This window comes from Tamandua tetradactyla, chromosome 17 (genome assembly GCF_023851605.1).
Source record: "Tamandua tetradactyla isolate mTamTet1 chromosome 17, mTamTet1.pri, whole genome shotgun sequence".
Lineage (NCBI taxonomy): Eukaryota > Metazoa > Chordata > Mammalia > Pilosa > Myrmecophagidae > Tamandua > Tamandua tetradactyla.
Window position 1 is genome coordinate 43,686,103 of NC_135343.1, and position 18,598 is coordinate 43,704,700.

An 18,598-nucleotide genomic window follows, 5' to 3' on the forward strand; every position below is an offset into this window, starting at 1 on the left:
AATACTTCTATTTATTTATTTATTTAGAAGTAGTGTTTGTGATCTTGAAGTAGGGTGATTTCTTTTCTCTCCTGGCTCCAAGGGATGGTCTTGATAAAGTATTTTCTTCCACATTTTCTGTAATCTGCTGATTAGCAAATTGGAAGGTAGAGATAAACTTAGTCTAAGAATACCTATCTTTTTATTGATGCCATGAACTAATCCCCAGCTGTAATGTTTGCTAAAATCCACTGAAGGAATGAAGATTTGTGAAATACCAGTTGTGTCAAGGTTCCTTCCACCCCGGCTGGCACAAATGACATTTTGGACTGGATACTTCTTTATTGTGAGGCGCTGTCCTGCGCATTTAGCATGTCTGGCCTCTATCCACTAGATGCCAGTAGCAATATATCTCCCTCCATTTATGACAATCCCAACTGTCTCAAGACATCACCTAATGTCCCTTGGGGGTAGGGGCAAAAATGTCCCTGGGTGAGAACCCCTGATCTAGAGACATTAGCCTGCTTACCCTGTATTTCTTCCGCAGCTCAATGCACTCCTATGGTGGCTATTCCCATTCAGACAAATGTGAGTTCTTAGGAGAGAATGTTGTTCCAAAGTCAAAAGATGAGGATTTAGTTTGCCCAGTTATCTCCATGACCAAATCCTTGGCCACTGAGCTTTTTTTTTTCATTTGCAAAACGGAAATAATAACCGCTTTACCAAAATTTATAGATCTTTCTGAAAGGGCTTAGCAAAGAATAAATAATTTGTTAAAATTATGTTGATGATGATGTTTACAAGAAAATCATTGCATTTAGTACCATTTCCTTAAATAGAAACCTCACTCTTCAAATTGCTTACTGTGGTATCAAATATAAACAAAATCTTTTCAAAGTAGAGGAAACGTATACAAACACCAGCTTCTGACAACAAAAATACGGTAATCAAAGCCCTACAGTTTATCTCATTTATATCAGATAATTATGGACGCAAACGAATATTGAAAATTACTTCATCGTTATGTACACTGAAGGAAACCACAACAGACATCAGAGTCTTTTCCACCATAAAATTATATACACCCATTTATTTAGCTGGTAACACTAGTGTGAAGAGGTACTGGTATTTGTAATTATTTCTCTACAACAATCAATTATCTTACATTTGGAGCACGTTAAAGAAAATCTTGTATTGTCTCATTAGTCTTTTTTAATTTTTTAAGTCTAGCCCACTAAGAGTTCAATGTACTTTGGGAGAATTCTGGTATCTTGGATGACCTGATGAACTCATTAAAATCAAAGTGTTTTGAAAATACTTGTTAAATCCATACAAATGTTGGTTGGGTTATGCAGCTCAGATTTCTCCTACCAGCACTATGATTCACAACAATTTCATGGTGTTCCTTCTTCATTAGTTGCTGTGCTTCCTTTCCCATTTTCCTCCTTTGTTGTTCTTCTCATCTCTTTTCTCTGTCTGCTATTTTTTGTGGCTAGTCTGGGAACCCCTTCTGCTGGCCAGGCTCTATCTTTTTATTCCACGCATTGGTATTTTCTGGCTGGGTATCTAAGTCACCTAATTCAGGAAACTGATGAATAAAAGGCATACATTGTGTAGCTGCTAATCTACTAGAGAAACCTGTGTTGTATCTGAGATGCCAGAATATATTGGTTCTCTCGCTCTCTCTCTCTTTTTTTTTTTTTTTTGCATGGGCAGACACTGGGAATCGAACCCGGGTCTCTGACATGGCAGGTGAGAATTCTACCACTGAGCCACCATCGCATCACCCAGTTCTCTCTTTATAATAACAATTTTCTGAATCTTCCTTAGAGTTGGCACCATGTTCTTAAAATAGTCAGGTTCCAGTTGTTCAAACCATTCCCACTTCTTCCTTCCATCTTTACTTGCGGGTGCATCTTCATCCCAGGAAGTCCACTCTCCAGTATCTGTCTGCTTAGGAACTGATGAATAATCAACCGTAGTTGGCAAAGTTATTTGGTTTCCACTAAATTTCGGTTTCCTTCTAGATGTGCAAATTAATCTCTTTAGGAATGAGAATATGTTGCTAGACAAGTTCAAACTTTAAATAACCAGAAATGAGTGATGGCCCTGGTGGGAATCAAAACCCACTGAACGAATGAAAAAAAAATGACCTAAGTGAAAAAACCAACCTAAATGTTTTCAGTTTACACAGTCTGATGCCATCTGCACAGCATTATGTGAAATGCTCTAGTGGCTGGAGGTGGATGCCCCAAGGGCTGGGATTTGAATTTTGGAAAAATTTGCCTTGGGAGGTTCGAGGCCTGTAGAATAAAGGCAGGAAGAATAAGCAAATTTCCCTCAGACAGACAGATTTGAGGACAGGGTTCTCTGGGCAGTTGCTCGGCAGGCCCACTGCCCCAAGTAAAAGTAAGACATGACAAGGGCTACACATTGAAGCCAACTTCCAGTTGTGATTCCCTCAGCGGATGGGTGATTTAACATATCATTAAAGTGGGAAAAACAAAAACAACTTCCGCTGCTTGAGGGAGGAATTCATTTGGCAATTGTTCATGGCGGAGCCTTAAGGTGTGTAGTGGTCCTTTATATCGCCATGGGAATTCAATCCTTTCATCTTATTTTTTCTTTTAGTTCTTTGATTATTTCTCATAGAGGGTCTGTGTTAGTATCTTCCAAAACTGCAAATACATACTTCTTTTTTAAAAAAACTTTTAATTTTGGATTAACTTTAGATTTATAGAAAAGCTACAAAGATAGAACAGAGCATTCCTGTATACCCTTTCTCCAAGCTTCTCCTACTGTTAACATCTTATGAAACCATGGTACAGCTGTCAAAACTAAGGTTTTAACATCAGCTCAATACTATTACCTATACTACACGCTTTATTTGATTTCAACAGTTTTCTGCTTATGTCTTTTCCCCCAGTGTGATACCTGTCCATTCATTGTAAGACAAAAGAGTCAAATAGCAGTTTTTAAAACTTTTTATTTTGAAATAATGATAAACTTATAAGATAGTTGCAAAAATAATACAAGCCCCATACAGAGAACTCCAACATACCTCCATCCCCTCCAGATATTCAGATCCACCAATTTTAAGACTTTGCCACCTTTGACATATTATTCGTTTCTTTTTTCTCTTTCTCTATCATCTATCCATCTATCTTTCCATACATTTGTCTATCAGTCCAGTTACTGAACACTTGAGTGTAGGCTGTATACATCATGCTCCTTGAACCCTTAGTACTGCCATGTACATTTCTCAAGACAAGGATATTTACTTATATGTAATCACCATAAATACAGTTATAAAGTTTAAGAAATTTAACAACTCTTAAACCACCAGTGGGTCAAGGAAGAAATTACAAGAGAAATCAGTAAATATCTTGAGGTAAATGAACATGAAAACACAACATATCAAAATTTATGGGATGCAGCAAAGGCAGTGCTAAAAGGGAAATCTATTGCCCTGAATGCCTATATCAAAAAAGAAGAAAGAGCAAAAATCGAGGCACTAACTGTCCACTTGGAAGAACTAGAGAAAGAACAGCAAACTAACGCCAAAAGAAGCAAAAGGGAAGAAATAATGAAGATTAGAACAGAAATAAATGAAATTGAGAACATGAAAACAATCAAGAAAATCAACAAAACCAGAAGTAGGTTCTATGAGAAAATCAATAAGATTGATGGCCCCTTAGCAAGGTTGACAAAAAGAAGAAGACAGAGGATGCAAATAAATAAAATCAGAAATGGAAGAGGAGCTATAACCATTGACCCCACAGAAATAAAGGAAATAATGAGAGGATACTATGAACAACTTTATGCTAATGAATTCGACAATGCAGATGAAATAGACAACTTCCTAGAAAGTCATGAACAACCAACATTGTTTTGAGAAGAAACAGATGACCTCAACAAACCAATCACAAGTAAAGAAATTGAATCAGTCATTAAGAAGCTCCCCAAAAAGAAAAGTTCAGGACCAGATGGCCTCACATGTGAATTCTACCAAACATTCCAGAAAGAATTAGTACCAATCCTGCTTAAACTCTTCAAAACAATTGAAGAGGAGGGAAAGCTACTTAACTCATTCTACGAAGCAAACATCACCCTCATACCAAAGCCAGACAAAGATATTACAAAAAAAGAAAACTACAGACCAATCTCTCTAATGAATATAGATGCAAAAATCCTCAACAAAATTCTTGCAAATCAAATCCAACAGCATATTAAAAGAATTATACACCATGACCAAGTAGGATTCATCCCAGGTATGCAAGGATGGTTCAACATAAGAAAATCAATTAATGTAATGCACTATATCAACAAATCAAAGCAGAAAAACCACATGATCATCTCAATTGATGCAGAAAAGGTATTTGACAAAATTCAATATCCTTTCCTGTTGAAAACACTTCAAAGACTAGCAATAGAAGGGAACTTCCTCAACATGATAAAGGGAATATATGAAAAACCCATAGTTAACATCATCCTCAATGGGGAAAAACCGAAAAATTTCCCCTTAAGATCAAGAACAAGACAAGGATGTTCACCATCACCACTGTTATTCAACATTGTGCTGGAAGTTCTAGCCAGAGCAATTAGACAAGAAAAAGAAATACAAGGGATCAATATTGGAAAGGAAGAAGTAAAACTCTCATTGTTTGCAGATGATATGATACTACATGTCAAAAACCCCGAAAAATCCACAGCAAAACTACTAGAGCTAATAAATGAGTACAGCAAAGTGGCAGGTTACAAGATCAACACTCAAAGATCTGTAGTGTTTCTACACACTTGTAATGAACAATCTGAGGAGGAAATCATGAAAAAATTCCATTTACAATTATAACCAGAAGAATAAAATATTTATGAATAAATTTAACTAAAGAGACAAGAGACCTAAAACTATAAGAAATTGTTAAAAGAAATCACAGAAGACCTAAATAAATGAAAGGGCATACCATGTTCATGGATTGGAAGACTAAATATAGTTAAGATGTTGCTTCTACCTAAATTGATTTATAGATTCAGTGCAATACAAATTAAAATCCCCAAAACTAAAAAAACTAAAAAAAAAAAAAAAAAATCCCCCAAACTTACTTTTCAGAAATAGAAAAACCAATAACCAAATTTATCTGGAAGGGCAGGGTGCCCCAAACAGCTAAAAGTATCCTGGGAAAGAAAAATGAAGTCGGAGGTCTCTCGCTACCTGACTTTAAGGCATATTACAAAGCTACAGTGGTCAAAACAGCATGGTACCGGCATAAAGATAGATATATGGACCAATAGAATTGAATAGAATGTTCAGATACAGGCCCTCTCATCTATGGACAATTGATCTTTGATAAGGCACTCCTGCCAATTCACCTGGGACAGAATACTCTCTGCAATGAATGGTGCCTAGAGAACTAGATATCCTCATGCAAAAGAAAGAAAGAGGATCCATATCTCACACCCTATAAAAAATTAATTTAAAATGGATCAAAGAGGGCCACGGTGGCTCAGCAGGTGGGAGTGTTTGCCTGCCATGCCCGAGGACCCGGGTTCATTTTCCGGTGCCTGCCCATGTAAAAAAAAAAAAATTACATAAACTGAGCAATAATAAAATATTAAAAAAAAAATGGATCAAAGGCCTAAACATTAGATCTAAGACCATAAAACTGTTAGAAGAAAATGTAGAGAAATATCTTATAAATCTTATAATAGGAGGCGGTTTCCTAGACCTTACACCCAAAGCACGAGCACTGAAGAAAGAAAGAAATGGGAACTCCTCAAAATTAAACACTTTTGTGCATCAAAGATCTTCATCAAGAAAGTAAGAAGACAGTCTATACCAATGGGAGACAATATTTGGAAACGATATATCAGATTAAGGTCTAGTATCCAGAATATATAAAGAGATTGTTCAAGTCAACAACAAAAAGACAGACAACCCAATTACAAAATGGGCAAAAGACTTGAACAGACACTTCTTAGAAGAGGAAATACAAATGGCCAAAAGGCACATGAAAAGATGCTCACCTTCCGTGGCTATTAGGGAAATGCAAATCAAAACCACAATGAGATATCATCTCACATCCACCAGAACGGCCATTATCAATGAAACAGAAAACGAAAAGTGGTGGAGAGTACGTGGAGAAAGAGGCACACTTATCCACTGTTGGTGGGAATGTCAAATGGTACATTCGCAGTGGAAGGCAGTTAGGCAGTTCCTCAGGAAGCTAAGTATAGAATTGCCATATGGCCGGGCAATAACACTGTTAGTATCTACTCAGAGGACATGAGGGCAAAGACACAAACGGACATTTGTATACCAATGTTTATAGCAGCATTATTTACAATTGCCAAGAGATGGAAACAGCCCAAATGTCCATCAACTGATGAGTGGCTAAACAAGCTGTGGTATATACATACAATGGAATATGATGCAGCTGTAAGACAGAATAAAGTTATGAAGTATGTAACAACATGGATGGACCTCAAGGACATTATGCTGAGTGAGATTAGCCAGAAACAAAAGGACAAAAACTGTATGGTCTCACTGATATGAACTAACATTCATGAATGAACTTGGAGAATTTCAGCTAAGAACAGAGATCATCAGGAGATAGAAATAGGGTAGATATTGGGTAACTGGAACTGAAGGGATACAGATTGTGCAACGGGACTGGCTGTAAAAATTCAGAAATGGATAGCATGATACTACCTAACTGTAATACAATAACGTTAGAACACTGAATGAAGCTGAATGTGAGAATGATAGAGGGAGGAGGCCTGAGGGCACAAAGGAAATCAGAAGAAACACAGACAATAAAGACTGAGATATAATCTAGGAATGCCTAGAGTGCATAATGATAGTGACTAAATGTACAAATTTAAAAATGTTTTTGTATGAGGAACAATAAAGGAATGACAGTACTGCAGGGTGTTGAAAATAGATGGCAATTAATATTTTAAAACTTCAACTCAGGAGTGAGACTAAAGCAAAAAATGCTTATTTGATACAAAATTAAAAAAAAAAAGAAATTTAACATTAATATAAAGCTCACAGTCTATATTCCATTCTTTCATATGTCCAAGTACAGCGTCCTTTGAGCCTTTTCTCCTCCATTCTCAGATCCCATCCAGATCCTGCATTGCATTCCATTGTCATTGTCTCTTTGTTTTTCTTTTTATAAATTGTGGGAATGTATAAGAGATAAATTTTCCCATCTTTCCCACCACCATTACTTAAATTTTATGTCCTCAAACAGAAACCCTATACCCATTATGCATTAAATCTCCATTCTCTCTGCCACCTGTACCCTAGTTTCTGGTATATTCTCTGACGTTCTTTGTGGTTACCATGGGATTTAAGATGAACACCCTAGATCCCGAAAGAAGTAAAAAGTAGAGCAATAAACCAAAAAATACAATAGTATTGGCATTTATATTAACCCACATCATTACCTCACGAGATTTTTACTTCTTCAAACAGCTCCAGTCTATTGTCTATTGTCTTTTTCTTTCAACCTGCAGAACTCTCAAACATCTCTTGTAGGGCTAGTATAGTGGTGACAGCGTCCGCCAGCCTTTATCTGAGAATGTCTTAATTTCCCCCTCAATTCTGAAAGACACTTTTGCCAGATACAGAATTCTTGGCTGAATTTTTTTTGTTTTCAGCACTTTAAGTATATCACCCCAGTGCCTTCTTGCCTCCTGGTTTCTGATGAGAAATCAGCACCTAATCTTATTGAGGCTCCTTTCTATGTGACATGTTACTTCTCTCTTGCAGCTCTCAGAATTCCCTCTTTATCTTTGGCATTTGAATGCCTGATTATGCCTTGGTGTAAGTCTATTGGGGTTTATACTGTTTGGAGTTTGTTAAGCACCTTGGATGTATATATTCATGTCTTTTGTTAAATTTGGGAAGTTTGCAGTCATCATTTCTTTGAATATTCTCTCTAATCCTCTCTCTCTCTTATTCTTCTGAGACTCTCTCACAGTATATTTTGGTTCACTTAATGATGTTCCATACATTCCTCAGCTGTTCAACTTTTCTTCATTCTTCCCTCTTTCTGCTCCTCAAACTGGATTTCAATTGTCTTATCTTGAATTTCACTGATTCTTTTGCCAGTTCCATCTGCTGTCGGATTCCTCTAGGGAATTTCTGTTACTGTGGTCTTCAGATGTGTCTGATTTCTTTCCATAATTTTTATCTCTGAACTGATATACTCTTTGTATTCATCTATCATTTTCCTGATTTCCTTTAGTTCTTTGTCCATATTTTCCATTAGCTTTTTGAGCATATTTAGGAACACTGTTTTAAAGTCTCTGTCTGGAATGTCCCAGGTCTGATCCTCCTCACTAGTGGTTTCTAATGCTTTAATCTCCTTTGCTGGGCCATCAATCCCTGTTTGTGTGCATTGTAATTTTTATTGAAACCTGCACATTTAGATATTTTAAGGTGTTATTGCTGGAATTTAAGCCTGTGAGACATCTGTTTCTTAAGTTTGTATTCAGCCCTGTTTTGACAGAGACTTCCTTGAATAACAGGAGCCAACAAAAAAAAAAAAGGAGGAGAACAAAAAGGAAATACCCTTCCCAGTCTTTGCAGATTGACCTACCCTATGTGGGTGTTTTCCCTTAAAGCTTAGCCATACAATGAATTCAGAGAATATTCCAGCCAAAGCATAGGGTTTTCCCTGGTTTTACACTTGTCTTGTTTTGGACACGTGTGTTTAGATCTAGGAATTCTCCCATTTATATGGTTCCAGATGTCCCCTCTTTCTAGGAAACAGTTTCCTCATGGTCCTGGGTACTGCACTTGGATGTCTTACAGACAGCAAACTTTTGCCCTGGGCATCAAGACTTGACTGCTTTCCCACAGCATTTTGTAGGACAGCTCTGTGAGCCGCCTCCTACATGAAGTTCTGGGACAATGAGTCCTTCAGGCCACCAACAGACAGACTGGTCCAGACACACATGCTCCTAATATGTGCAAGAGGGTTAATTTGCTTCCTCTGAAATCAGGTCCAGGGATCTGCACTGGGTGTACCGAGCCAGTGAGAGATCACTTTTAAATAGCCCATTTCTTGATTTGGCCCTTGCCCTATTACTACTGTCTTTTAACTGTTTCCTGAAGCTTTGAGGAAGATGTTTCTGCCAGATTCTCATTTCATATGTTGGAGGTGAGTTTGAAAGTCTGCATTTTAAACAAACTTCCAGGGGACAGTAGTGCTGCTGTTTCTTGGAGCACACTTCAAATTGCAAGGCTGTAAGAGAACCAACCTCAAGGGATCTTTTTTGATACATAAAGAAAACAAATCTGTGAATGTGTGGGTCCCCTACTGATATACCATTAATATGACAAATGTCATTAAACTCAAAGAATGTATTAAATATACTTCCTATTAAAAGCATAGAAAAGGGTAAAAAGTTCTTACTCCAGAGAATAAAAAAAAAGTAAACTTAAGTATATTAAATGAGGATCACAAAATTTCAGAAAAGATAATGCTGGTAATCTACTAAAAGCAGATTTTAGAAAGCAAAGTATAACTTCTCTGTTAATAGTGTATCTATCACAGGAACATATTTTACTAGTCCAACTTTCTTTGTCTTCTCTTGACCTCAGAAAACAAAAGAGAGAAGAAATATAGCACAATAAATAAAAGGGAGTTGTCCCTGGGATCTTTAGTGACTTAGTGATTAAAAAATGTCTCCTCTTCAGAAGGTTCTTACTGATATATGTCTATTCACATATTTTTCTCACTTTAAAATTAAGAATGATTAAATTTGATTACACAAAAATGAAATTTCTGCGTGGAAAAAAGTACCATAAGTTAAGTCCAAAGACAAAAATAAAATGAGTGACAAAAGGAGTATTAGACTTGTACACTGGAGAAAAAAATATTATTGAAAGAATTTAAAGAAGACTCTAAATAAATGGAAAGACAGCTCATGTTTGTGGATCAGAAGATTTAATTCTATTAAGACGGCAACACTCCCCCCCAATTCATCTACAGATACAATACAATCCCCATCAAAATCCTAGCTGCTTTTTTTTTTTTTGAGAAAGTGACAAGATGATCCTAAAATTCATATGGAAATGCAGGTCCCAGAAAAAAACAAAACAATCTTGAAAAAGAACAAAGTTACAAAGCTACAGTAATGAAGCTAGTAATGTGGTACTGGCATAAGGGTAGAATAGCTTAGAAATAAATCCTTATATTATGGTCAAGTGCTTTTTGACATGGGTGTTAAGACCATTTAATGGGGGAAAGAATAATGTTTTCAACAAATGGTGTTAATATAACTGGATATTCACATGAAAAAGAAAGAAATGTGACTCCACTGCACAGCATATACAAAAATAAACTCAAAATGGATCATAGATCTAAATGTAAGAGCTAAAACTATAATCTTTTTTAGAAGAAAACACAGAAGAAATCTTTGGGACCTTGAATTAGGCAATCATTTCTTAAATATGATACCATAAGCACAAGTGACAAAAGAAAAAAGATATATTAGACTTTATCAAAATTTAAAACTTTTGTGTTTCACAGGATACCATTAAGAAAGTGAAAAGATAAGCCACAAAATGTAAGAAAATACTTGCAAACCATGTATCTGATAAAATGTCAGAACACTCCTGCAAATCATATATCCAATAAAGGACTTGTACCCAGAATATAAAAAGAACTCTTATATTTCAACAATAAAAAGACAAACAATTTTTAAAATAGGCAAAGGATTTGAATAGCTATTTCTCAAAAGAAGATACACAATGGCTAATAAACACATAAAAAAATGTTCAACATCATTAGTTGATAGGGTAAGGCAAATCAAAACCACAATGAAATGCCACTTCACACCTACTAAGATAACTAAAAAAAGAGACAATTACAACTGGTTGGTTAGGATGGGAAGAAATCTGTACCCTCATACATTGTTGGTGGCATTGTAAAATGGTACAGCCACTTTGTAAAACACTTTGGCAGGTGAGTGCAAGGGTAGTTCAGTGGGAGAATTCTCACATGTCATGCGGGAGACCCATTTCGATTCCTGGCCCATGCACTTCCCCCGCAAAAAAACAAACAAAACGAAAACCAAACAAAAATTCAACAAACAGTGCAGCAATAGGGGATACTCACATGGAAAAAGAATGAAATGTACCCCACACCACACACAGCATACAAAGAAAAAAGTTTGGCAGTTCCTTAAAATGTTAAACAGAGTTGTCATATGACTCCCAAGAGAATATTACCCAAGAGAAGTGAAAACATGTGTCTACACAAAATTTATACACAAATGTTCATAGTAACAAAAAGTGGAAATAACCCAAATATCTATCATTGATGAATAAACAAAATGTGGTATATTCCATATAACAGAATATACATGGATGTTCATAGTAGCCAAAAAGTGGAAACAGCCCAAATGCCTATCAACTGATACATAAAAAAACAAAATGTATTCAACAGAATATCATTAGGTCACAAAAGAAATGAAGTACTGATACAAACTACAACATCAATGAAACTTGAAATATTACTCTAAGTGAAAGAGGTCAGACAGAAAAGGCTACATATTGTATGAGTCCATTTACATGTAAGTGATATACAGAGACAGAAAGTAGATTAGTTGCCAGGAGATGGGGGGGGGGGGGATAAAGGGGGAGTGACTGTTAAGGGGTATAAGGTTTCTTTTTGGGTGAAAGAAGGCTGCACAACCATGTGTATATACTAAAAACCACAGAAATGTATATTTTAAAAGGGTGAATTCAAAGGTATATGAATTATATCTCAATAAAGCTGTTATTTTTCTAAAAAGAGCAAAAATATTTTAAATGCAAACGCCAAAGGACTAATTTCCTAAAATAAGAAATTTTACAAATAAGTAAAAAAAGAAACCAATTCATTAGATAAATGGGTAAAGAACAAGAAAAAGAAAAAAAACATTTTAAAGGTGTGAAAAGATACTCAACCTTGCAATAGAAGCAAGAGGTAAATTAAAGCAAGACAAAACCTGGGAGAGTTCAAATAGAGTCAAGAGGCTACTCTGGAGGTCACTCTTAGGCAAGCTTCAGTCAGACATTCTACCTATCTTAACTTGCCAACCCCCAACCAAAACCATTCCAGTCAATCCTAAAAACTACCTAGGGCAATACATAAGATTCTACAAAGGTTCCATGTACTAAGGTAACTTTCCAGAACCCTACATCCTCCAGATGGGTCTGTGGACCAGATAAGTTCTGAAACCTAGAGGGGCCAGCGTCCCTGAAACATCAGCTAATTCCACATCCTTACCCCATATTATTGACAGCCCTTTCCAACATTAAAAAGTCAGAATGGCCATAGCCGAAATACCCACAAAAGAGAGGGATAGAAAGATCAAAGGTGACGGTGCAGTTATATAGAGAAGGTAGGGTTTAACAAATGAATATGATGGCTGAATCATTAAATTGATATTTCTTTTAGTCTCCAGTATCTTAGAGCAACTAGAAGTAACAACTTAAAATTGTGGAACTGTAACCCCCACCAAACTCTGAAATCTATTCCATTACTAATTGTTGTGCTGTGCTTTGAAATTTATTGTTTTTTTGTATATATGTTATTTTTCATAAAAAGAAAAAGTTTATTTTGATGATAAAAAAATATTTATTCCTTCTATCCTACCATATTCTGGAGTAGTTAGAAGGAAAAATCTGGGAGGATGGTATGGAAGCCCATGACAAACTCTGGGATCCGTCCTGTAACTATTCACTGAACAGTGCTTTGAAAACTATTGCTTTTTTCTTTCTTTGCTTTGTATATATTTTACACTACACAATAAAATAAGTTAAAAAGAAAAAGACAATACTTCAGCAAAGTGACAAAAAAGATGCCATCGCTGTATTCATGAGGATATGGAGAAACAGGCACTCTCCACTGTTGATAGGCGTAAAGAGGGCAAAATCCTCTTTGAAGGGATGTAAACAATAAACGTAAGTCTTCCTAGAATATCTCTATTTTTTTATTCCTTACTCAGCAGTGATTTGTAACTTGGGAAATAAGGACTAGGAAGCAGCCTTCATTTCACTGTATTTTGTGTACTATTTTATTTTTAAGCATGTACCAGTATCACTTATTACAGATTCTATATTGAGCAGCATATACAAACGAGTAACTCAACGTGTAAAGAACCTGTATTTGAAATCTGCCATGAAAAGGTTCTCTCTCGAACAAGTCTCTTTTCCTTTTCCGGCAGGTCTGCTACTTCAGCAAGGGGCTGTAAAGGGACTGATATCGGAAGAATTAACCCAGGAGAGCCGCTGTGAGTGGTGGCTTTTCATCCAGGTACTGTTTGGTTGTAGAGTTATAAAGTTTGGTAAATGCTGTTCCCTACTTGTAAAGCATAGTAAGTGAAGAAAACAAATCACCATGAATAATAAAAAACAAAACTAAACAGTACTGTGCTAAGCACTTTCCATGCATTTTCTCATTTATTTCTCATTACAATCCTGTGAGGTAGATAGATACTACTTTAACCATTTTAAAAACAATAAAATTGTGGCCACAGGGAGATAGCGACAACGGAAGACACGTCGCCAGGAGGCATCTAGCTTGAGTTTGGAATCTGCTGGATTCCAACGTGTCAACTACAAGTGAGAGGCAGGGACAGGACTGAAAGCCAGGACTCCCGACTCGTGGTTCAAGATGCTTTCAGCAGCCTTGAGCTGCCTCGCAACCGCAAGAAAAGGTCGCCGAGCACCTGCAGCCGCAGGCTCCGACCTCAAGGCTCCGGCACGCAAAACTCCCGCCAAGCTTCCGGAACTTGCTTCCCGGCATCCTCCTCGCGCGACCGCTCACTTCCGGTCCTAAATAGGCCCCAACAGGAGCGTCACCCTGCCTGCACCCTTCTCCTTGGACACACTCTCCGCCGGGATCCCCACTTCTACATCTCTGTCCCACCGCCGCACTCCGCCCTTTCTCAGTATGGCCCCCTTACCTGCCCCGCGCCCACACACGGGCTTTAGGGCCCCAAGCTGGTGACCGCCCTCACCTCCTCTCTCTTCGCCTGCCACGGCCTTTTACAAACGCGGTCAAACTGTCCGCTGTAACGACAGTTGTTATTGGTCAGAGCGGCCCACGCGCAGCAGGTGCCCGCCCCTTTAGACAGCGTTATCTGATGGGAGTTGTAGTTCGCTTCTCCCGGCTGCTGCGGAGGACATGCTGGGGAAACAGGTGGTAGAACTTGAGCTTACCAGGGTCTAGCTGACCCTGCTTGTACGGAAGGCACCAACATTGCTCTCGGGTTGGTCGTGCCTGCTTCAGGCCCGAAAAAATTTCTGAGTAGAATTCTGTAGGTAATTAATAAAAAATCACCCTAGATTTTCAGCATTTATTAGTAAATGTCAGATGCAATTTAGCGTTTTGTCAAGGGAGGACTTGCTCACCAAAGCTGTATCATTCGAGAGTTTGTTGACAAGTTTTTTTCTTCCATAACTAACAGTTAACTATATTCCTTGAACATTTTCCCTTATAATGAACTGAAATCTGCTTCCTGCCTGTCCTAGCTCTGACCCTTGGAATCACACAGAATGCTCTTTGTTTACGATTGAAGATAGCTTTTAAGTGCAGTGTGTTCAGGATGAAATCTGTGTGAATTGGAAAGGAATTACAAATTGTATACAAACAATCTGATGTCCCCTTGGGGGAATGGCAAGAAAGGGGGAAAATTTAACTTCCCCATTTGGAGATTTCCTAATATTCTGATAAGCAGTGGGGACAACCAAAGCAATAGGCCGAGCCCTCAGTCTTGGGGTTTGTTCACATGAAACTTATCTGGGCAAAGGATAGGCTGCGCATACTTAAAATTAGGCCTAAGAGTCACCCCCAGATAACATCTTTTGTGGCTCGGATGTGGCCTCTCTCTCTCTCTCAGCCAACATGACAAGCAAATTCACTGCCCTCCCCCTGTCTACATGGGACATGACTCCCAGGGGTGCGGACCTTCCTGGCAACGTGGGACAGAAATCCTAGAATGAGCTGGGACTCAGCATCAAGGAAATGAGAAAACCTTCTCAACCAAAAGGGAAAGAGAGAAATGAGACTAAAAATAAAGTGTCAGTGGCTGAGAGATTTTAAACAGAGTCTAGAGGTTATCCTGGAGGTTATTCTTATGCATTATATAGATATCACCTTTTTAGTTTACCTTAACTATTGGAAAGGTTGGAGGAAACTGCCTGAAACTGTAGAGCTGTGTTCCAGTAGCCATGTTTCTTGAAGATGATTGTATAATGATACAAGTTTTGCAATGTGACTGTGTGATTGTGAAAACCTTGTGTCTGATGCTCCTTTTATGTAAGGTATGGACAGATGAGTAAATATTTGTATGTTGTTATGTTTAAAAAAGTTTTTTTTAAAATCCAACAATTTGACAAATGCTACAAAGGAAAAGTATAAGGTGGTTGAAAGGGCAATGATTTCAATTATGGGTGTATTAGTTAGTAAGGTGCTGGATTGCAATATACCGCAACTGGAATGTCCCCTGGAAAGGGGAATTTAATAAGTTACAACCTTACAGTTCTAAGCCTATAAATATGTACAAAGTGAGGCATCCAGGGAAAGATACCTCAATTCAAGGACGGTTGATGGGCCAGGAAGACCTCTGTCAGCTGGGTAGCACGTAGTTGGCATCTGCTGCTCCCTTACTCCTGGGCTCCAATGCTTTCAGCCTTTTCCTGTGTGAAGTCCTCACTTTGTTTCTCTAGGGATGGCTTTCATCTCTTGGTTTCCCTTGGCTCTCTCCAGGTTCTGGTTTGCTTAACATCTCATGACAATAATGCCTTCTGGGCTCTAAGCATCTCCAAACATCCGTTTCTCTAGTCTCCAAGTGTTAGCATCTGTGTCAGCTCTGCTATGAAACTTGTTACTGCTCTGTCATTTCTAACTCTCTGAAATGTTTCCTCTGTTAAAGGATCCCAGTAAACTAATTGAGACCCAGCTGGAATGGGTAGAGTCACATTTTCACCTAACCAAAAAAGTCACACCCAGAATTGGGCGTGCCACATCTCTGTGGAGATAATCTTATCAAAAATTTTACACTACAATATTGAATCAAGATTAAGAGAAAGTGCTGCTCCCACAGGATTGGGTCAGGATTAAAACATGGCTTTTCCGGGGTACGTAATAGATTCAAACCAGCACGTGGGGTAAAGAAAGAAGACCTCCAAGAGGAAGTGACATTCAAGTGGAGATTTAAAATGCATTGAGGTGGCAAGAATTTGTGAGGGTCTCTCAGTTCCCAGTCCACTCTGCCTTACTTTGTGAGACACTCCTTCTTTTGCCAGCGGGCTTAATGTTAGGCTTTGTCAGTAGAGGGCGCTGGGCAAACAAACTGATAGCAGCAGAAGGCACTTCTTTAATGGGTTTTGGCTCTTTTTTTTTAGTCAGTGTGGTAACAAGTGGATCTGTCTTCAGGAGACCCAGTGGCGCTTAACTCAGTGGTCTTTCTGACCTTCCGCAGCTGTACCCTCAATACCTACACTCCCCACCTCTAGCGGCTTCCATGGCAGCTCTGGGTGCACCCTCCAGGATTGACAGATAAAATACAGGACACCCAGTTAAATTTGAATTTCAGATACAAGTATGTGTCCCCTGCAATTTTGGGGGTGTAGTTTCATTTGCTAAATCTGGCAGCCCTCATTATCTTTTCGGCTGGTGGCTCACACTCTGGCAGTGATAGGCAACTCTAGGAGGCAGCTCTGGCCCACTTCCTTCGCGACTCTCTTCACCAGGATGCACGACCCCGGGGTAACCAAGCTCATGATACCGATCAAAAGTGAGGGGTTCTCTGTTTGATGTGCTCAGATGACCAATTCCTGATACACTGGGGTTTCAAAGAGAGAGTTCATTGCTAGGCACAAAATAGGAGATCAGATGGCCTACCATACTAAAAATCATTCTCTCTAAAATGCAGTAATTCTGATAATTTTAGAGTATCAAAAGATGGACAGGATTTAGAGTTATGAGCACAGTGGCTCCAGATATTGTAATTAGAGATGCTGTAACGATTGAGCATGTGCAAATTGACTACATGCTTAGTCACAGAGCATGTATAAGAATATGGTAGCCTTGCCTTAATATGATGATTGGCATGATTTTTGATATTATAATGAGTTATAGGTCACTTAAAGGATAAAATGTAAGCTACTGTGCATGTTAGAGAGGCCCATTTTGGTTAGATCCAGCTTCATTTATCAAGATAGCTTTGGAGTTGGAGTGGGTTACTTCTGGGCTGACTCAAGGCCCTTCATTAATAAACCTTAGGGGCTATCTTTAGTATCATAAGACTCTAAAGTTGAAAAACTAAATAAAAGGGGTTCTAGTGAGGGTCAGGCACAAGGTTTTTACAATCACAAGGATACAAAGGTTCAGCAATCATTATCAGAGATCAAGGCAGCTGGATTACAATTCGGAGATTTCAGGCATTTCCCTCTGTATAATATACCAGAGAGCAAAAAGGAATATCTGCATAATGATTCCATAATCAAAATCATTCCCTAATCCTAACTTCTTGGTTACACTCTTATCTGAAGGTCAAAATCTACTGTTGGTGGGAAAGGAGTTCTCTTAAGCCCTTGGTCCCTTCATTGCCACTCTGTCTATAAATAGTACTGTTTTTATTTTTGTTTATGTTTTTTGCACCTGCCACTCCTAGATCCCGTTGAGTCTTTATTTTCTCCTCTTTTTACTACTTACAACTGTTTATGTTAAAATTTCCCTTTTGAAATTATTACTGTGGTCTCCATCTCGTGACTGGACCCTAAGTGATATGAACGGTTTGCTTATTCAAAAAATGGAAAGATCTGTGTAGAGCTTAAGGGTCCATGGGGGGAGACTGGCTTGTTGTGAAGTTGCATAAGTGAAAGTTGCACTATGGAAGGCATCGCACCCTAAAAAAATAATGATTTTAGGTTTCTTTCTAAATGCAATTTGAAGCAAACAAGTAGAGGAGTGTCATGATCAGATTGATGTGTTTAAAAAATTCCTTTGGGCTTCTGATACTGGTAGATAAAAACATGGCAGCAGCCTGGATCTGGCTATTTCTACTTCTGAAAATCAGAGAGTATCAGGGAAAACATGTGACCACTATTCCACACAAACAATATCTTCAGTGAAACTTGGGAGACGGGGAAAATTCACAAATTCCACATTAAAGTGGAAGTGTGGTTGAAAGCTGAGATCAACAAAACGGGTTGGCAGGCCAATACTGTGCAGTAGGGGAAGAACAAAAAGTGAGGAAAGCACTGGTGATAGCAGATCTCAGAACTCACCAGCAAATACTCACTCTCAGAAAGGAACCCGCCCCTGAGCAGGACCTTTCACAAGGAAGGCTGAGCTGGGCGCAGTGTGTCAGTGCCTCTGGGAGAGTCCAGGGGTAACAACATAGCTGAGAAAGCAAGTTAGGGGATCTGTCGAAAGGCAGGAGCTAGGTCCCTTCCTGGAGCAGATGAAGGAACCATGGAGCTCAGTGCTGGCACAGAACCCCTTCTGTTCTGAACAAAGTCCCAGCCGAGAGAGGAGGTGTGACTACACCAAGGTGCCCTATAGTATAAAGACAATTCATCATTGTAGTTACAGAGGAGGGAGTC

The 18,598-nt window shown here is 38.4% G+C and overlaps 1 protein-coding gene and 1 pseudogene across 2 annotated transcripts in view; both read right to left on the reverse strand.

Annotated features, from left to right (window-relative positions):
* C17H2orf42 (chromosome 17 C2orf42 homolog) overlaps positions 1–14,059 on the reverse strand; it is a 59,779-nt gene extending 45,720 nt beyond the window's left edge. The window contains exon 1 of one of the 2 annotated variants that reach the window (XM_077134474.1): positions 14,005–14,059. The gene's annotated coding sequence lies outside the window, so the exon portion shown is untranslated. Of the gene's footprint in view, positions 1–13,950 lie in introns of both variants that reach the window. The other variant, XM_077134472.1, reaches the window with a different exon arrangement.
* LOC143661143 (receptor-binding cancer antigen expressed on SiSo cells-like) lies at positions 990–13,790 on the reverse strand (annotated as a pseudogene).
* Positions 14,060–18,598: the final 4,539 nt, after the last annotated feature.